The sequence below is a fragment of the Danio rerio genome, chromosome 9 (assembly GCF_049306965.1).
Source record: "Danio rerio strain Tuebingen ecotype United States chromosome 9, GRCz12tu, whole genome shotgun sequence".
Taxonomy (NCBI): domain Eukaryota; kingdom Metazoa; phylum Chordata; class Actinopteri; order Cypriniformes; family Danionidae; genus Danio; species Danio rerio.
The window spans coordinates 40,922,757-40,943,002 of NC_133184.1; the positions used below are offsets into that span (position 1 = coordinate 40,922,757).

At 36.4% G+C, this 20,246-nt stretch overlaps 1 long non-coding RNA gene across 2 annotated transcripts in view; it reads right to left on the reverse strand.

Annotated features, from left to right (window-relative positions):
* The window catches only part of LOC141376180 (uncharacterized), a 93,373-nt gene that overhangs the window by 19,153 nt on the left and 53,974 nt on the right, over positions 1–20,246 (reverse strand). The gene's annotated exons all lie outside the window — the stretch shown is intronic.

Below are 20,246 nucleotides of genomic sequence, written 5' to 3' on the forward strand. Positions count from 1 at the left end.
TGGCACAGCACAGCCTACCTGAGTAATGTTGTTGACCATGTCCATCCCTTTATGATCACAGTTTACCCATCTTATGATGGCTAAATCAAGCAGGATAACACGCCATGTCATAAAGTGCAAATCTCAAATTATTTTCTTGAATATGACAATGAGTTTACAGTACTTAAATGGCCTCCACAGTCACCAAATCTCAATCCGATAGAGCACATTTGGGATGTGTTGAAACAGGAGATTCACATCATGGATGTGCAGCTGACAAATCTGCAACAACTGCGTAATGCTATTATGTCAATAAGGATCAAAATCTCTGAGAAATATTTCCAGTATCTTGTTGAATATATCCCACAAAGAATTAAAGCAATTTTGAAAGCTAAAGGGGGTCAAACCTCTATTACTAAGACGGCTGGTGAGTGCACATTGGTGCTTTAAAGTAAAAGTTCAGCCTTTTTGACACATGACAGATTATAAGTAATAGTTTAGGCAGACTATAGGACTGAATATTAGTAAATCTAAGAAGTGCAATTAATTATTAGTAGGAATTACATAATTTACCCTTTCACAGACAAAATATGAAGACTTCATGTTAGCCTCTCACTCTTTTTTTTTGTGTTAGTTCACTCAAAAATGGAATTTCTGTTTTTGATTAATCACCCTTGTGTTGTTCCAAACCCCTGAGGCCTTTGTTTGTCTTTGGAACATTTCTTAGTGAACTAACACATCAACTGTACAGCTTTACTTTTAATTTTCTCATCTAAAATTTGGCAAGTTCTGAGATTTTTTGAGATATTCTGATAATTATGATTTGATAAACTACATTTTTGACTTGTGTCCGTTATTACATATTTAGACATTATTTTTTTTTGTGAAAATGTCTCTTAAAACGGCTACAAAATATTCCATTATATGCAATATAACCCTTAACTTGTTTAGTATTGACCTTATTCTGCAATGTGGAAGTGTGCTTGTTTTTGCAAATTAGAACTTCAGATTAAGTTGCCAATGGGAGAAATGACTAGGAATAAAATATACAGCAGAAAACTACTTGCTCTACAAACAGTTGTGTTCAAGATTATACATAAAAAGTAGATAAATATAATAAGAAAATATTAGTTTGCAACATCAAGCATCTTAAGCTGTTTTTAATGTCTAAAAATCAAAGGATGTGAATCTGGAAGTCTCAAGCCAAAAAGATTCCAATGGTTGCACCCGCTAGTACGTGAAGAATAACATCAATTGCATGAATATAAGCAAATTATTCTCCCCCCACACTCAATTACCAGATTTTTTTAATGTAAATGTTTGTAATATGAATGTGAACATTTTCAGTGATGGTCAATCTGATTCCCAGATGAGCCTGCATTATGTAGCAGTTGTTATCTTGAAATAACATACCTCGGACCAACAAACATCGCAAGTGTTACTGCTGGATTAGTTCAGCAACATATGTTAACTTTAAATCAGAAAGAGGCAATAAGAAGGATAACAAAATATGCAGGGTTGTTTATTAGTATATGTACCAGAATAATAACAATTTAAGTATTCCTCTCCACAACATAAAACTTAATAGCCTGACTTCACTATCAAACAGCTAATAAAATGTTGCTTATGTTACAAAATGTTCCTGTTCACCATCTCAGAAGATTGCTTTTTAAAAATCTGCATGTTTAAGTAGAAATGTTTTGAACATCCTAGAAAGTCAAACGAGATACTGATATGAAAAGCAACACCCTGGAAGGCTTTTTGAGACAACTGATACTTTTTGATCCCAGATTATACATCAAGGTCACAGAAAGGCCTAACCAGCCAAACGTTCAATTCCATTCAATCTTTGACTTTGGGCAACCAAAAGCACAGCAACTAAAACCTTCAATAATGTTAGCGAGGAGCCCCTTAAGCATGTTAATTGCAGCAAAGTAGGTTCTTAAAACACGTTTTTTTGCATTTTCATAACTTCAAAAGTCTTGGCCAATAATCTTTAATATTTAACTGTGCGAATGCTTTGAAGGAATTAGGAAAGGAAGTTCAAAGAAGCCATTTTTTTACAGGCACATTCATAGCACGTTCTCAGTCCAGTCTTTTCAATTTTGAACGAAAAAAAAAAAAAAATCCAACACATTCACATTCTCCCTCCATTTTGCTATAGGGTGATAAGAAACCTATATTTTCAGGTGTGATAACAGTAGAAGTGTGGATAACACATTCAAAAGTGTTTATAGACGTAACCAAAAACAGTAAAAAAAATAATGCACGACAGTCCAACTTTGTGACAATCTACAACAATGCCAGATAATCTCTTTAAAAAAAGTGTTATCTGGAACTTTGCAGCAATCATACCAAAAAAAAAAAAAAAAGACAAACTGTTTAGCCAACACCTGCTTGTGTCAAAGTTTTTCTGCCTCCTTCACCGTCCGTTAATATTCCATGGCTGCGCTTGTCTCTGAAGATTTGTAACCTGGTTTGAGCACATTAAAGCCACTCACATCTGAACAGCAGGCAGACGCCAGCGCTTTCATCTCCAATGCAAAACCGCTCATTTTTTACAGGAGAGGTTCAATGAGTTACACGGGTGACATCAGATGGTATATCTCAGAGATGGATATAGCAGGTTAGAGGAGGCTCCAAAAGCAAGTAAATACTATAATTTCTAGGGGAGTCAACAGGGAAGGAGAGGAATGAGCATTAGAGAAGTGCTTGATTTAGAATCTGCAGCTTTACTTCTCCAAGTGGAAGTTTAAAGGAACACTACACTTTTTTGGGGAAAAAAGGCTCATTTTACAAGTCCCCTATAGGAGTTTTACAATTTTTTAAACCATTCAGCCGATCTCCATGTCTGACAGGAGCACTTTTAGCTTAGCTTAGCGTAAATCTTTGAATAAAATTTGAATCGGATTAGCATCCTGCTCAAAATTCCCAAAATAATTAAGATAGTTTTCTTATTTAAGGCTTGACTATTCTGTGGTATGGCAAGGCAAGTTTATTTATTTAGCTAATTTCATACACAATGGTAATTCAACGTGCTTCACGGTAACAAGAACAAAAGAAACAAGGAAATAAAAATAACAAAGAATAAAAAATGATAAAAAACAGATTAAAATGTGTTAAAGCAAGTTTTAAAGGAGTTATAAAGGAAAGAAAGACACAATAGTGTGATCTGCCGGACGTAGCACAGTGCTCATTCAGTAAAGGCACAGCTAAACAGATGTGTTTTAAGTCTTGATTTGAATGTGCCTAATGTTGGAGCACATCTGATCATTTCTGAAAGGTGATTCCAGCAGCGAAGAGCATAGCAGCTGAAGGCAGATTCATTCTTCTTTGACTGGAATTTCTAATTGATTTGATCCTAAAGATCTAAGAGATCTGTTAGGTTTGTACTCAGTGAGCATATCTGTAATGTATTGAGGTCCTAGGTCATTTAAAGGTTTATAGACAAATTGTAATACTTTAAAATCTATTCTGAATGTAACTAGGAGCCAGTTAAAGACCTAGGGACAGGTGTGATGTGCTCTGATTTTCTGATTCTGGTCAGAATCCTGGAAGCAGTGTTCTAGACAAGTTAAAACTGTCCGAATGTCTTTTTGGAAAGATCAGAGAGGAGTCCATTACAGTAATCCATCCTGCTGGTGATAAAAGCATGAACAAGTACTCACTGGAAACTAAGCATCTAATTCTTGCAATGTTTTTGAGATGATAGTATGCTGATTTAGTCACTGCTTTGACATGACTACTGAAACTCAAATCTGACTCCAGAATAACACCAAGATTCTTTCCCTAATTTTTTGTTGTTTGACTGCTAGAACAAAGGTACGCATTAAAAATTGTGTACTTAGAACAATAGTAAATGAAAAGTTGGCATTTTTTGGTTGATATGTGGCCAGAACTATTTTTCTTTTTTGTGTAATAATTAAAGAGCTTTGCTGCCATAACATGGCTGCAGCAGGCACAATGATATCGCATGTCTAACTCTAAGGGGGACTAGAGCCTATTTAAAAAAAAAAAAAAAAGTGGGCTGTTCCTTTAAAAGTATTGTTTAAAAATAAAGGGGAGCAAACAGAAGGAGAAGAGAAAGAATCATCCCTTATACCAAACATACAGATTTTACATAAGCCAGAGAAAAATACTTAAAGAATCTTCCATGTTGACTATGATTTTCCACAAATCTAATCTAAACAATTTAACAGTTATATGAGCGGGAAGACAGAATGCTTAACACCAATATGTTATTATGTTAATATGTTAGGGTTAAAGTACATCCAGGAAGATGATATCGCAGAATAAATTCTGACAAGCTTATTAGTAGTAGTAGTACAAGTAGGCCATACTTGTTGAGGCTGAAGGGCTTTATTCTGTGAAAAGAACCATACTGGATGTACTTTATCCAACTTATTACATGGCTACTTGCCACAAAATATACAAATTACACACATTTTTTTTCTTGGTCATACTAGTTTATTAAAGCTGACAGAAAGGAAACAGATTAAGTGAAGCTAATAAAGATTACTGGTGCCAAACAGTCAAAAATGCAAAGCTGACAGAAATGATGCTAGTTGAATGATACCAACCTATCAACGGATAATAATTCATTCACAAGACAGCCTCAAACAGTCGTAAAAAAAATGTTTTCAGTGACGATCAAGGTGGTTCCCAAGATGAGCATTATGAAGCAGTTGTTATCTCGAAATAACATACCTTGGAATGTCGCAACGGACCAATCGAAGAAGAAATAGAAGAAGAAAAAGAAGAAGAACAAGAATAAAAAGAAATACTAAAGAAGTATCCCCCTTTTGTCCAATAGTAGGTAGGTATACAAGCATCACGAGATTTTTGTCACAACATCTCTAATATATTTATTGTGTTTAAAATGAGGGGTAGACTAAACTGATGAGAAAGAATTATAAATTAATAACTTCATATTTAACCTTTTTAAATGTTAGCTTTTTTATATTTAAGATTGAAAGTCTGGGTTTGAACATCAAGATATATATGCAAAAAAAAAAAAAAAAAGCTGAAAAATTATAAAAGTTAATAACTGTACTGTGTACATTAGAATTAAAGATAGCATGAATTTCTAAATCATGCTAAAATGATTATCTTTAATTCTAATGAACACATTACAGAAGACATCCAATAAAATATCCATAAAGTGTAACAAAATAAATAAATACATTTCTGTGAGCCATATTTTAAAGTAAGAATCTCTGATGACATTAAAATATTTATAGATCACCAGGACAGCCCCAAAGTGTTAATTAATTGTTACTTAAATAGTTTTGTCTGCAGCCACTAGGTTGTCTTAGTTCATAAAAAGTTGAAAACTCTGAAATTTAAAGAGATATAAAAGCACCAGTAATTGAGGAAAAAACCCATTTATGCATGAATTTAATGTATGGTAAATTAATTCAAACATATACATCTGACATTATTCATTAGTATCTTAATCTGTTGATTACAGCAAAAAAATCTCTTTAAAACGTTGCCCTAATGACCTCCACTGTGTATATAAATATGCAAATCGTGTGATAGAGACGTTTATTTTATCATGCAGCCTTTGAGTAGGTCATTGATAAACATGAGATTCCATGGTAGGAAGTCCAGCCAATAAGCCATTTCCCTGAAGAAGAGAGGGTCATGTGCTTGGCAGAAGGACAGAGGGGGTTTAATTCACTGCCTTCCAAAGAATTTGGACCAGTTCTTCAATCGCAAACCACAAAAGAAGACTCTGTATCCATCTGATCTAACCTCTGCCATGCTTTCAGAGTAAAATATTCCCTGGAGAAGCCCATTTGAAGAGCTTCCTAATTTCTGCATTCTAACTGTACAATAGGCCTTTGGAATAAAGTGTTTAGGAGGCTTCGCTGAAAGCTTCTGCTTTTCAATCTTTCTCTCAACTATCATGTATGAAGGCTTAAGTGCTTCTGATCTTTTTATTCGTTCCTATTTTATTCTATTTGTGTACATTTGCACTACTTGCTGAACCATTGGTTTTAGCTGGAAAGAGGCCTGGTTTGATATTGAGCCAAAGACAGAGATAATTAGCAAAAACCTCCCTCCCTGTACAAAGTGTATAAACAGAGATGGACCATTAGCTTCTCCTGAAGCTAATATTAACTCTCAGTGGATACACAATCCTGAAAATGAAGAGGTAATGTGTTGTCATGGCACTGTTTACAATGGATTTGCATTGGTGAGAGGTTTATAATTATGCTGTTTAGTTGGCATCGCTGATGTTAATATTAGTTGGAAATGCCTCTAACCTTTGCCTGAGGAATTCTCGTTCCACCTCCAAATAGTTTCATAGGTCTCAATATTAGGTTTTAATTTAATGTTGTCATGGCAATAAGGAAATACAGGCATAAAGTCCACTACGACGCATTTAAGTGCAATTTTATAATGAGACTAATGCTGCCAAAGTTGCTTTGTTGTTTTGGTTAATGACAGACAACAGCGTTCAAAGAAGCAAAAGTATATTTTCCAAGTTCAAGTGAGTCCCATAACCAGATTTAAGGGCTTTTAACAAGGCACAAGCCTTGATTGTCATAGTGAGTGTCAATGCAATTGATTATAGTGACTCTGCTTCAGCATAATGCTAGTCAAATAAGGAAACATTTTGCAACTCTAGATAAAGCAATTCGTTTGCTGCATCCCATGTATTTCCTATCTACATACACTACCTGACAAAAGTCTTGTTGCCTATCCAAAATTTCGAAGCAACAAATAATAACTTGACTTCTAGTTCATCATTTGCCATCAGAAGTGGCTAATTTGAAAGGCAAATGCCTCTAGATTACGCTTATTTTACTAAAGTACAATATGGAAAATGCTTTGAATTTTAATTATTTAATTAGGACAGTAAGGTCTGACTTTGCTTAGACAAAAGTCTTGTCACTTAACAGAAATAATGTACAGTACAGAATGTAAAGTCATGGGGCAGTGGAAAAATAATTAATATTGTGTATGACTCGAATGAGCTTGGAGGACTGCATCCATTTATCTCTGCAATGACTCAAATAACTTAGTAATAAAGTCATCTGGAATGGCAAAGAAAGCGTTCTTGCAGGACTCCCAGAGTTCATCAAGATTCTTTGAATTCATATTCAATGCCTCCAATAATGTTCATGTCTGGTGACTGGGCTGGCCAACTCTGGAGCACCTTTACCTTTGCTTTCAGGAACTTTGATGTGGAGGCTGAAGTATGAGAAGAAGCGCTATCTTGTTGAAAATTTGCCCCTTTTCTGTGTTTTGTAATGCAACAGGCAGCACAAATGTCTTCAACCCAAGCTCATTCTGAAAACGTAGTCCGGTGGACATTTCTGGAGACTGCAAAATAAGTCCAGGGAGGTACATATTTGTGCAGTTTTTGTTTTCACGAACCCGCGAGAGGTCGCTTTGTGTGCTTTTTTGCATCTCAAATGTTCTCGTGTAAGCCGCTGTCGTGTGACTGTCTGTCTGACTGACTGACTGACTGAATTATTGACTGGTCAATCGGCCGACCCCCTCTCCTCCTTCCCTAAACCCAACTGGTTTTTCTGATTGACCTGCTTGCTTCCATAAACCCAAGCAATGACTTACAAAAGCCGTCCAGAAAAAGAAAAGCCCTCATCGGCTTTTTACCACATTTTCAGATTTTACCTCATTTTCACCGTTATGAACTCATTCACTTTTTTTTTTTGTATTCTGTTTTTGTCTTACCTGATTTCTGGAACCGCTCTTCCCCGGACCCGAACCCGGTCGTCGCGGTCAGCTCCTCTCTCACACCGCCACGTAGAGTTTGCTTAAAAAATGAAATGCAGCCATACGTAATCTCCGGCTACATAAATCGCGGTCTCCAGAAACGTCTACTGGACTACGTTTTCAGGATGAGCCCGGGTTGAATGTCTTGATACCTCAGTCTGTTGATGTTGCCATCCACTATGCAGATCTCTCACACCGCCCATACTGAATGTAACTACAAACCATGATTTTTCCTTCAGCAAACTTGACTGATTTATGTGAGTATCTTGGGTCCATGCTGGTTTCAATAGGTTTTCTGCAGTATTTGTGATGATTGGGATGCAGTTCAACAGATGATTCATCAGAAAAATCTACCTTCTGCTACTTTTCCAAACAATCAACTAGAAGTCAGTTATTATTTGTTGCTTTTGCAACTGATGACAAGACTTTTGTCAGGTTGTGTACTCTAAAGTGCCTGAAGTAGTCTGAGCTTGAATTTGCAAATTGTTCATACAACTCTGACGTGAAGATGGAGGTGAACAAAGCAATTATTTTCAGAGAGACTTTAAGTATTTAGATGACCTTAGCTGTTGTCTGGAATTCCAAAGCCAACAAACATAAGCATTAAAATAATTCATAAAACTTTCCTTTCAGCACTTGGTTTAAAACCTCTCAATACCTTCAGGCATATAATCCACACAAAACAAAACAAACAAAACCTTTGAGACTGTTGCCAACTTTGCATACATTCGTTTTTAAAATTACTGTAATTAAATACGCTTTTAATGACTATAATGACTAATATTAACATCAATAATTTGGTTTATCAAAATTCGATGAAGCTTTCACCAACAATTAAAATAAATGGATTTTCTTACACATTTTATCATATATTAAAAAAACTAAATTCAGTCTGGAACCTCTCAAAAGTGAGCTGCCAAACTTTGCTCTGGCGTCAGAAACTGAAGTATAGCCCGCACTGCTGTTATACAAAACGACAGAGGATTACTTATACCAGCCGACTGCACACGAACAGCACCTCAGCAGCAAACTTGACTTCATTACCTACTTTAAGACTATGACAGTAAGTCTCGTCTGAACTTATGATGTCAGTATCTCCTGGGCAGAGTCAGGGCCGATGTTTTATTCATCTGATTGTAGCATTCAGCAGCGTTGTAGAAGAGTTCTCTAGTAAACACGGATTTAATGGGCCAGGCTCGTTTTTCGCTGTCTGGCAGGAGCAGCAGCGCTAGAGAAAACCATGTATAAGAAATGAGGAACAATGCTAGCCTGGGCTTGAAAACTAGAGACGGGGAACGAGAAGCGACTGCAGGAATGTGCTAAAAGAGGAGAGATATGCACCTGGCAGTGTAGCATAGCGTCTCATCTTTGCAGACAGAGCCATGCTGCTGCTTCTCAATGCAGTTTGAACATACTGCTACCAGGCACTGAATGGATGTAACATGACAAGAGTCTTTCTGCTGTATAAATAGAATGGTGCAGCTTTGCACAGATGATTTTGTTGAAGGACATTGAACTGGGTATACTAAATAGTCATTTTTCACAATGCTACAACAAATGGGAGCTCTTTTGTATCTACCTTGTTGAGAACTTTCTTGAACACAACCTTTAGACTGTTCTTTATTAATCATGATTTGTTTAACGAGTCAGTTATTTAATGACCAGGTGGCTTAGTGAATAGCACTTTCACCTCACAGCAAGAAGGTCGCTGGTTCGAGTCCCGGCTGGGTCAGTGGGCATTTCTGTGTGGAGTTTCACGTGGGTTTCTTCTGGGTGCTCTCGTTTCCCCTCACAATCCAATGCCATGTGGGGTATAGATTAATTGAATAAAGTAAACTGGTTGTAGTGTATAAGTGTGTGTGAATGTGAGAGTGTATGAGTCATTCCCAGTACTGGGTTGCAGCTGGAAGGGCATCTGTTGCGCAGTACATTTGCTGGGTAAGTTGGCAGTTAATTTCACTGTGGCGACCCCTAATAAATAAGGAACTATCAAGAAAATAAACAAATGATTCAGCGCCTTGCATAAATAAGGAGTAATTTGTTTTATTACTGTATAAACCAGGGAATTTTAACTAGAGCTGTCAATTTAAAATGTGCTCAAATTAGTTGAGCTTATTAAAATACAGTACACCAACCCATGAGATCTCTTTGCTCGACTCAATAAGGATCGACAAGGATCGACTCATGCTTGTAATGTCGAGCTGATAGAGTTTTTTCAGTAGCAGCTCTAAGACTTTGGAACGATCTTCCACTCTCCTTTAGAACATCGCCAACTTTTGGGCTTTTTCAGAGGCCACTGAAACAACACTTATTTTCTTTAGCTTTTAATCATGTGTTGTGAGTTTATGTACTTTGGTTCCTTGTACGTGCCGCTCAGGCATGTTTCCCGCTTTGTTTGACAAGTGTGAGTGCTCCGAATCAGGCTCAGGTGTGGTTTAGTTGGACGGCCTAGGCCCAGTTGGAAGAGTTTTGCAATTTGGTTGGGCTTTGGAGCTGTTTACTTGAAATGTGAGTGCAAAGCATGCCGGAGCCCGAAACTAAAGACGCATAGTCATTTTTAAGGGACCGTTTCATATGGATTCATTAATTATTCTAACTTTTTCAGTGAGGCGACAGTGCTAACCACTGAACCACCATAACGCCCAGTTTACTACAGGGATCATGCGCGTTTTTACTTCAAAAATTCCATGACTTAGTCGGCGCCAATAGCCTAGTGGTTCGTGCATCGACACCTAGCGGTTAGTGCATCGACACCTAGCACCGAGGTGCTCGCAGCGACCCGAGTTCGATTCCCGTCTCGAGGTCCTTTGCTGATCCTTCCCCTATCTCTGCTCCCCATACTTTCCTGTCTCTATATCTCCACTGTCCTATCAATAAAGGTAAAACCCCTAAAAAATAATTATAAAAAAAAAAAATCCATGACTTTTCCTGGACTTTCAAGTAAATTTTCATGACCTAATGTTTCATGTAACGTCTACGTATACGTGGTAAAACATAAGAAATTAAAAAATGTATTACAGCATATCATAAAACATGCAATAGTTTCAATTTATTTTTATATCTATGTAAAATAGATGATGCTTACACAGCACTTTTAATGCAAGAGCATGTTTTGGCGAAGAAAAGAAAATAAGTAAAAACGACTAACCTCCATTCCAATATACAGACATTTGTCAAACTAATTTAAGATGATGTTAATAGTTTGTTAAACTAGTAATATCAGGTAAAACTACTTCTATTATAAAGCCATGATCAAGTTGTACTTTTCGGCCGATAGACTTCCATTCTTAAGCATGCGAATGCGGCAGACCAGAAACTCAAGCACATGCAACAAGCTTCACATTTAACTGCATTCGAAAATTCTTACCAGCAAAATTACATCAGGTGATTGCTTGAGACCAAAAGAAGATAATTTAAAATAAGATATTTAAAATATGGAGCAATAGCTCCCTTTTATTAATGTCTAATCATGTTGTTTACCCCACCCCTTTTCGCAGTGCCGTACGACAGATTTTTTGCAAGCACAAGCTCTAGTGTGACCACAGCTTAAGTTGCTTTGGACAAAAATGTCTGCTAATTGACTAAATGTAAATGTAATTTCCATGACTTTTCCAAAAGCTTGTGGGTTTAACCATTTTTCCTAAAACATTTCCCGACCTGGGAAAGGCCATGTCAAAATTCTATGACTTTTCTAGGTTATCCATGACAGTTTGGGCCCTGTTAATAATATTTATTTGATTTAAAAAAAATCACCAAGTCATCCCCGCCTTATTGCCATGCAACCCCCCAATTTGGTAAATATTGCTCTAATTTGCAATCTTGTCATGCACTTTAGGCTCATGCAATGACTTAGGTTACTCAAAATGTGATTTGTAGAAATGAATTTGTTTACATGGATACACAAAAACTTGATTTAGAAACTTTTTTGGTTTTACATACCACCCTAAGAGAAAAACAACTCGTGTTATCTTCTGAATTTTGAAGTGGCTAAAAAAATCCCTGCACAGAGTCATGAAACTGAGCAATCGTGAAGTCTGGCAAATAAATATTTGAGGATATGTGCTCAGGTGGTGAAATCTGAATAAATGGCACAAGCAAGCAGGAAAATGTTGATTACCCTGACAGATTCATATTCATAATGCAACGACCAGCTATTACTCTTGAAAAGTGATCTTAACACATTTCTCCATGGCTGCTCTCATCAGCACTTTTTCTATGCTGTGTATCAAATGCCACTGCTGTACTGTGCCCACTCGAGCCAGCAGCAGCCGTCAGACGTGAAACGCTACCGGGGCGAGCGGGCCTGAGGTTGAGCAGTGCATCACAGGGAGCAGGCGCCATACATCAGAGGACCGTAACCTGTCAAGGCGTGAATGGGTTTTGTCATGAATGAATAACTGCTGCAAATGTAGCGGCAAGGAGAAGAGCTTTACGCTACTAAGCCTTTTCATCTCCTCTGATCCAAGCTTTGGGCCAAACAGAAAATAAACAGAATCTTCTACAAACACAAAATCTTTGTCCCAAATGGAAATGCAATGGAGATTTTTTTTTCCTATTCTGAGACGAAGGACAAGTGGCACAGATAGCGTGTGAAAGTGTAAAGTCTATTTTAACTGACAGTACGGTTGTCTGCGCTGGGTTCCTGCATGGTGACAGCCGTCCCCTCTGGGCAAGTACAGCTCACTACAGTTGTGAACGTAACAGAAACATCCATTGGGTTTTTAAACCCACTGAATAGTTGGATTCCTGAGGCAACACTTTTTCAGCCAACTAAAGTAGATGCACACTGCATTCAGCAGTTCTACATTATACAGCAGGAGTCAGTGAATGAAATTAATTAGCAGTGTTGAGACCATCAGCGCTTCCCATACATAGATATTTGTGGTATACAAATATCTGCCCAAGTATATTTAGCGACACTTTTTTTAAATACTATTACTTACATCCTTTTACACTATTTGTATCCACCTTAACCAAACTTCTGCAATAACTTAAGTGGTGGAAAATCTTCTCTTCTTTACCTGTTTCGTTCTGTGCACGCGAGACCTGCACTCCTACAGACACTCTTAAGTGCTTGGAAGATCCACAGAGACATGCCTTTTTGGGACTTAAACAATTGGCCCGGGTTTTTAAATCTCCAAATATCTCCGTAATTCAACTTTCGCTTTCTAAAGCTGATATACGTTTTTGCATCACTCTTTTATTAAAGACTAATTTAGCTTGCTTCACAGCTGACAGTCTGCACAGCTGTGAGACCGATAGAAAGTAAACAATAGATTCTTTAATCTAAACAATTCAGAAAAACTTAACTACATATTTCAAGAGGACAAAATGACTGCTCTAAACTGGCTGCAAAATATTTGTACACCATTAGTAATGGTTAATCAACGCATTTGCCTTATTTAAATATTGTAGTTTTAATCTTTTGATCTTGTAATTATACATTTTATTCAACGATATTGTCTGTTTTTATTCATTTTTCTGTAATTTATTTCTCATTTGCTGGTTATTTTATGAATTTGATGATGTTAATATATTACATAGGCTAATTTATATATATATTTATATATATATATATATATATAAATATATATATATATATATATATATATATATATATATATATATATATATATATATATATATATATATATATATATATATGAATACAGGGCTTGACATTCACTTTTTTGATCACAAGCCACTGTGGCTAGTAGATTTCCAACATTACTAGCCGCTCGCCATTTTCACTAGCCACAATTTTGTTGTTTAGAAAATATATTTTATTTGAATAAATGTGACTTTGACATGCTATAATGACTTGATTTAGATGTTGTGTTATGTCCACATGCCTCATTTATTTCACTGTTTGTGTGTGTTGTGTCTGAGCTTGCTCACTGTGCATGAGCAAATGGGTTGTGTCGCATTGCAGTTGATTTTTATTTCACATGACCTTTTTAGGGTTATAGATTAAGGATATCACATTTATCTCTGACCACACCAAAAAGAAATAATTATTTTTTAGCCACACATTTTAAATGTGTCAAAACAAGCAAATATATAGCTGTATACATGCACTTTTTATTCAACAAAACCTTTTTTAACTTGACATTTAAAAAGTTGCGCTACTCTACACACGTTGCTTTTGCTCAAGTAAACAGGAGCATGCATCACATAGCCTGTGTGCGCAAGTAATCATCCTCTCATAAGGTATTCACCTGCTTTTGCTCGCGCGAACAGTTGTGTTAGTCGTGCTGCTTCTTGAATCTAAGATCACATTTACATGCATATTGGGCCATCCTTATTGTCGAACCCTGCTTTAAGAGAACTAAAATGTAAAAATGATTTCCAACCTGCCAAAGTGGCTAGTGGGAGCGGCTGTCTAACCCTGCAAAGCTGAAAAATCTATTCGCATTTGGCAGGTTGGCGGGTGTTAATGTAAAGCCCTGTGTATATATATATATATATATATATATATATATATATATATATATATATATATATATATATATATATATATATATAAAATGCTCCGGCATTCAAGTTTACTTTGAACTTGAAAGAGAGAAGCAGATTTTACCCTGTCAGTGGGTGCACATGGCTCCTGAATAGCATAAAAGTAACAGAAATAGTGGATTTCTTTTTTTATTTCAACAATTTTTTTTACTTTAACCCATTAAAAAGAAGGTTTATAACAGTTTCATAATAAATAAAATTATTGCTAAAAATTTAAATTGTGTTTTTTTTTTGTGTCATATATACACTCTCAGAAACAAAGGTACAAAGACTGTCACTGGGGCAGTACTTTTCAAAAAGTACTTATTTGTACCTGAAGAGTCCATATTGTTAACTCAAATGTACATTTTAGGTGCATTTGGGTACTGATATGTACCTTTGAAGTACCATTTGGGACTCTTTAGGTACGAATATGTAACTTTTGAAAAAGTACTGCCCCAGTGACAGCTCTCGTACCTTTATTTCTGAGAGTGTAGTTAACTCTTCATGTGATGTGCGTAAATGGTGTGTTTCAATCTGGCTTCCACTGCAGGTATATTTCACACCTGTGGGAAGCACTGCACCATTTAGCAAATTATGAGTTAAACATGAATATTTTGACATTATACACACATATACACCCATACAATTAAAATTACATTATACCCCCAAAATAAATAGTAACTACTACTACTACTACTACTCTGGGTTTTTGTGCTCCTTTGAGGACAAAACTCCAGAGAGCAGTACACGTCAAACAGTTTATGAAGGATGTACCACTATAATTGTTAAACATGATATTTAATAAATTTTGACTCTATCTAATGACGTTTCTGTCTATCTATCAGGTAATGTGTCACAGCATCAGTACACTGCTTTAATCTTTCGCTTTCATGCTCCTACTTAGTAATTTTTGTAAAATCACAGATACTGTTGGCTGGTTCCTGTTGGCTGTGCACTTTTTTTAATAAACCAAATACGTTGAAGCCATTATAACCACACAGATCACGCTGCGTATTCAGGCCAAAGTCCTACAAAAAAAAAAAAGTGATTGACAGGTGGTCATTTGTGTGCAACTTATCTTTATCTATGATTTAGTTATGGGTAAAACAAAGACCATTTGGGTCAGGTAGTTAAAACGGTAAGATACAAATAATTAATTCGTTATGAATTAATTCATTATTCATAAATAATTAATTCATCGCCACCTACAACGTCGATGCCATTGTCCATTGCATTGTTTCACATTAGACATTGTACGATGCCAAATTAGTCAACATCACCCAACCCTTGTTGCGACTAAGTAGTTAGTGAGGTTAACAGAGGTTGTCTAGTAAGAGAAGTGGAATGTCTTTACATATACAGTAGATTTAAGTCATTTTCCTCTGGTCATGTGATTTTGAAGTGCTTATTTGTAAGTTTCAGAGTTATATACTCAAACTTTTTGGCCTCGTAATTTCACAAATGTGACCACACACTTATCAAGATGAACAAAGACGAAAATACTACTTTGACTTTATATAATGCAATGTGGCAATATTTCCTATTTAAACTCTCACATTTGACCTATTCATTTGTTTTATCCATTTAAAATTCCAAGACTCTACTTTCCATATTAAAGCAAAAGATGTGCTTTACTAATGAATACAGCAGTGTTCCCCTTGCTGTGGCCAGGTAGGGAAGCAGTGGATTAAACAGCCCTTACTGTGAGCAGAGAAGAATGAGAGAAAGGAAGGACAGATTCCTCACCACATTGAATGTATTTTTCCTCACTCCCAAAATACCTCCTGCTGCTATCCCATCTGCCTTGGCACTCTTCAGCATGGCAGCTGGCATGCAATCCCCAATAATATCAAAAAGGCAACAATGGATTCACTACAAAAAATAGGAGGCAAACTATAACTGTTAAGATGGATTTTTACATATGGACTATTTCACGTCCGTCACAGATCCTCGTGCCAACCCACACAGGATAAGATGTGTGATTGCTTGATGCCAGCGATGGGGAAAGATAATAATAGCTTTGCTCTTGGAGGTAAGTCTAATACTTCAGTTTGTTTGCTGTTGAGAACAGAGAATCCCCAACATTGTCCACAAAGACAAGTTTTGGCAGTGGTTAATTTTTAAAGTAGGCCCACTCTCATTGATATTGATGTTGACTTGAAGCATCTTTTAGTGTGTACATGATCTAACTAGTGCTGGGCGATTGCAAAACTCAATTGATTGTTCGAAATCCCTCTCCGCTGTCGCCACTGCCTCGCATGGTTCAGGACTGGTAGAGCTACGCATCGATGAATTTGCTCTTCAGTGTTTGAACTCTCAGTAATGATTAAATCACACTGAACTGAGCTAAACTGAACTGAACTGAACTTAAACACTAAAACCTGAACCACACTGTTCCAGTTACTGAACCACACTGTTCCAGTTACTATGACCATTTATGTGAAGCTGCTTTGACACAATCTACATTGTAAAAGCGCTATACAAATAAAGCTGAATTGAATTGAATTGAATTGAAATACAATTGAAGTCCATTTTTAGTGACCGTTTTACCAACCTGCAATTCAGGATGGTGTTCTAGCCACCCACTTAAGAGCCCCAGTGTCCCAGTTAAAGGCCTTGTAAACAAATAGCAGTGCTCTTGTCTGTTTCTTAACTAGATGTTCAATTATTCCTTCATAAAGCTCATATGTTCCCAAGTAAAATTTTATAGGAACCATACTTCATGTACCGACAAACCCTTCCATCGCCACAGGCAGAAGTTAAGCCAGCGTCAGAAGGGATCCATAAAAGTGTTTTGGGTTTGTGTGATTTCTGCTGGTACAAATGTAAGTTTCATTGGATTTATGGAGCCATTTCCCTGGAGTGTTCATTTCAGCCTTTACATAAATCTCCTGGGTGACCAGCTTCCGAGGACTGGGCGGCTGTTATGGACTGATGCAAACGTATGACAATATGACAACATACTGTAACATTATTATGGTGGGTGTATTTATCGGTGAAAGACTCGAACTGCATTACGTCAGCGACGCCTATAGATGAGCAGAATACAAGTCTGCAGATCATTGTTATGCTGTCTGTGTTTATGTGCGCCACTATTTCAGGTTCGCAATCAGACACTCACATCCACATGCATGCACACACCTCACCTCTCGTTTCCCATCTCGGTAATTAGTTCATTAATCACATTAATGGAAACGACCCAAATAAAAAAAAAAAACCTTCTCCAATAATGCCCCTTTATGCACAGAAGAGGGCGGCACTCTTCAGCTCAGTGGAGGGGAGGTGGGACACGCAATCTATCAATTACCTTATCAAGTATGCTTGCCCCGCGCCAGTGCTGCACCAGGACATTTCCCTCAGGACACGTTTTGTGAAAGTATTTCATTAAACGGCAATCAGACAGCACTCTCTGACAAGGAAATGAAAATAAATTGCCAATCCTAAGAAATATCTGATTTGTTAGAAGATATTCAAAATGTATTTGGCCATTTAGGGTGGGAAACGTTTTAGGTAATAATAATTAAAATTTAAAAGCTTTGTTTTTATCCTGGTCGCAGAGTTTAAAGCAGCTGTATAAAATGGCAAGTTTAAAGGAACAGTTTACCCCTATATGAATGCTGGTACTTGCTGTCTGAATTTACTCACCCTCAGGCTATACAAAACATTGGCAACTTTTGTTTTTCTTCAGAACATTTTTTTTGGAGGGAGCTGAAATCGTGGTTCCTAATACTAATGTTCTTATGTCGCATTTTTACAAAATTCTTTGTTATTTCTAATAAAGGAAGTGTGTTTTAAAGGAACACCATTTTAAATGAACAACGGTTAAAAAGAGTTTTATAAGCTTTGAATTCACTGAGCCGATCTCTGTGTCTGGTGAGAGCACTTTTAGCTTATCTTAGCATAGATCATAAAATCAGATTAGACCAGAAGCATCTTGCTAATAAATTACCAGAGTTTGCTCATTTTTTTTTTTATTTAAAACTTATTTCTTCTGTACACAGTGTGCTATAACCCAACATTTTCTATGGTGATATGTCTGATGTTCTCATATCAGAATAATAATCAATGAACTTCGCTGCCATACCATGGTTGCAGCAGATGCAATGGTATTATGCAGCGCCTGAAAATTGTTTGAAAAAACTTTTGTACTCCTGTTCAAATAGATATGGTTTAGGATCTGCAACAAAGAAAATATGTTCTGAATAACCTAAAACACATGTCTTCATGGCAGCCAGGAACATTCTATATGCAAGCAGGTTATATTGACGTTAGCGTATATTTAGGGGCTGGATAATATCATTGTACCTGTTGCAGCTATGGTAAGGCAGCAAAGTTGCTTGATTATTACGCTAGAAAGAGATTATAACTCCAAGCCATATTGGCCTAGAAAATAGCAACTTTTCATTTTCTGTCAGTCTTAGTACACAACTACGAGTCAAGCTTTAAATAGGAACAGCAAGTTTAGAGGGACAGTTTACCCAGATGTGAATGCTGGTACTTGCTGTCTGAATTTACCCACCCTCAGTCTATACAAGACATAGGCATTTTCTTTCTTCAGAAGACTTTGAGGGTAGCTAAAATCGTGGATCCTAATACTAATGTCCTTATGTCACTTTGAATTAAATATAATAAAATCTATGTTATTTGTAATGAATGAAACGTGTTTTGAAGGAACAACAGTTAAAAAGAGTTTTATAATCTTTGAATCCACTAAGCCGATCTCTGTGTCTGGCGAGAGCACTTTTAGCTTATCTTTGCATAGCTTATTAAATCAGATTAGACCAGAAGCATCTTGCTCATAAATGATTAGAGTTTTGTTAATTTTCCTATTTAAAACTCGATTTGCCTTTAAACAGTGAGCTACAACCAACTAAAATTTCTAGACTGATATGTATAGGACCTATATTCTCATTCCAGAATAATAGTCAAGGAACTTTGCTGCCGTACCATGGACCATGGTTGCAGCATATGCAATGGTATTATACAGTGCCTGAAAATTGTCTAACTTGTGTACCCCTGTTCAAATAAATATGGTTCAGGATCTGCACATAAGAAAATATGTTCTGAACCATCTAAAACAAATGTCTTCATGGTCGCAAGGCACAATGCATATGCAAGCAGTTTATATTAACAGAAGTTTCTGGATAAAATCATTGCGCCTGCTGCAGCCATGGTAAGGCAGCAAAGTTGCTTGATTATTACGCTAGAATGAGAGTATAGTTTCTAGCCATATGGGCCTAGAAAATAGCATCTTCATTTTCTGTCTCTGTCTTAGTATACAATTTAAACATGGGTCAAGCTTTAAAGGGCACCTAGTTCACCTAGTTTTTTAAGATTTAATATTAATATTATGGTTCTTCTGAGTGTGCCAGTTTGGGTTCAGTTCAAAACACAATTCAGATTTTATTATAATGTTTTAAAAAGCCGTAAAACGATACCAAGTCTATACACTATACCTACACAAATGTCTGTCCAAACAGCTTAAAAAATTGATTTTTCACCATAGGTGTCCTTTAAATAGTAAAATTAGCAAATCTGGTACAGCCACGCATATTTAACCACAGTGGGAGCTAGCTCTTTTAGCTCTGCAGAACCCTGGGAATGAAATTCTATTCTTCTGACATAAGGAACAGTAATATCCTCATTTTTAATTCTTAAGACCCATCTTTTTACTTAAGCCTGAACATATGACTATAATTTATGTCATATTATTATAGGTTTTTGTAGTATTTATGATGTTTGTACTTTGATGTGTTTATTTTTTTTATATTTGCCCTGATTTTAGTTTTTTTTATTAATTGTTACTGTTTTTAACATGTATTTTGCAAATTATTATCATCCCTAGATTCATTATTGTAGTTAATAGCAACAACTTTTGAAGGTTTAAAATTATTGACACACATGAATATCTAGGTGTCATCTTGACATTTTAGAAAACATGTTGTCGTTTTGGAAATCCTAGTGGCAGGACAAACATAATTAGAAATTCATTTATATTGGTGGCCATTATCATTAAATGA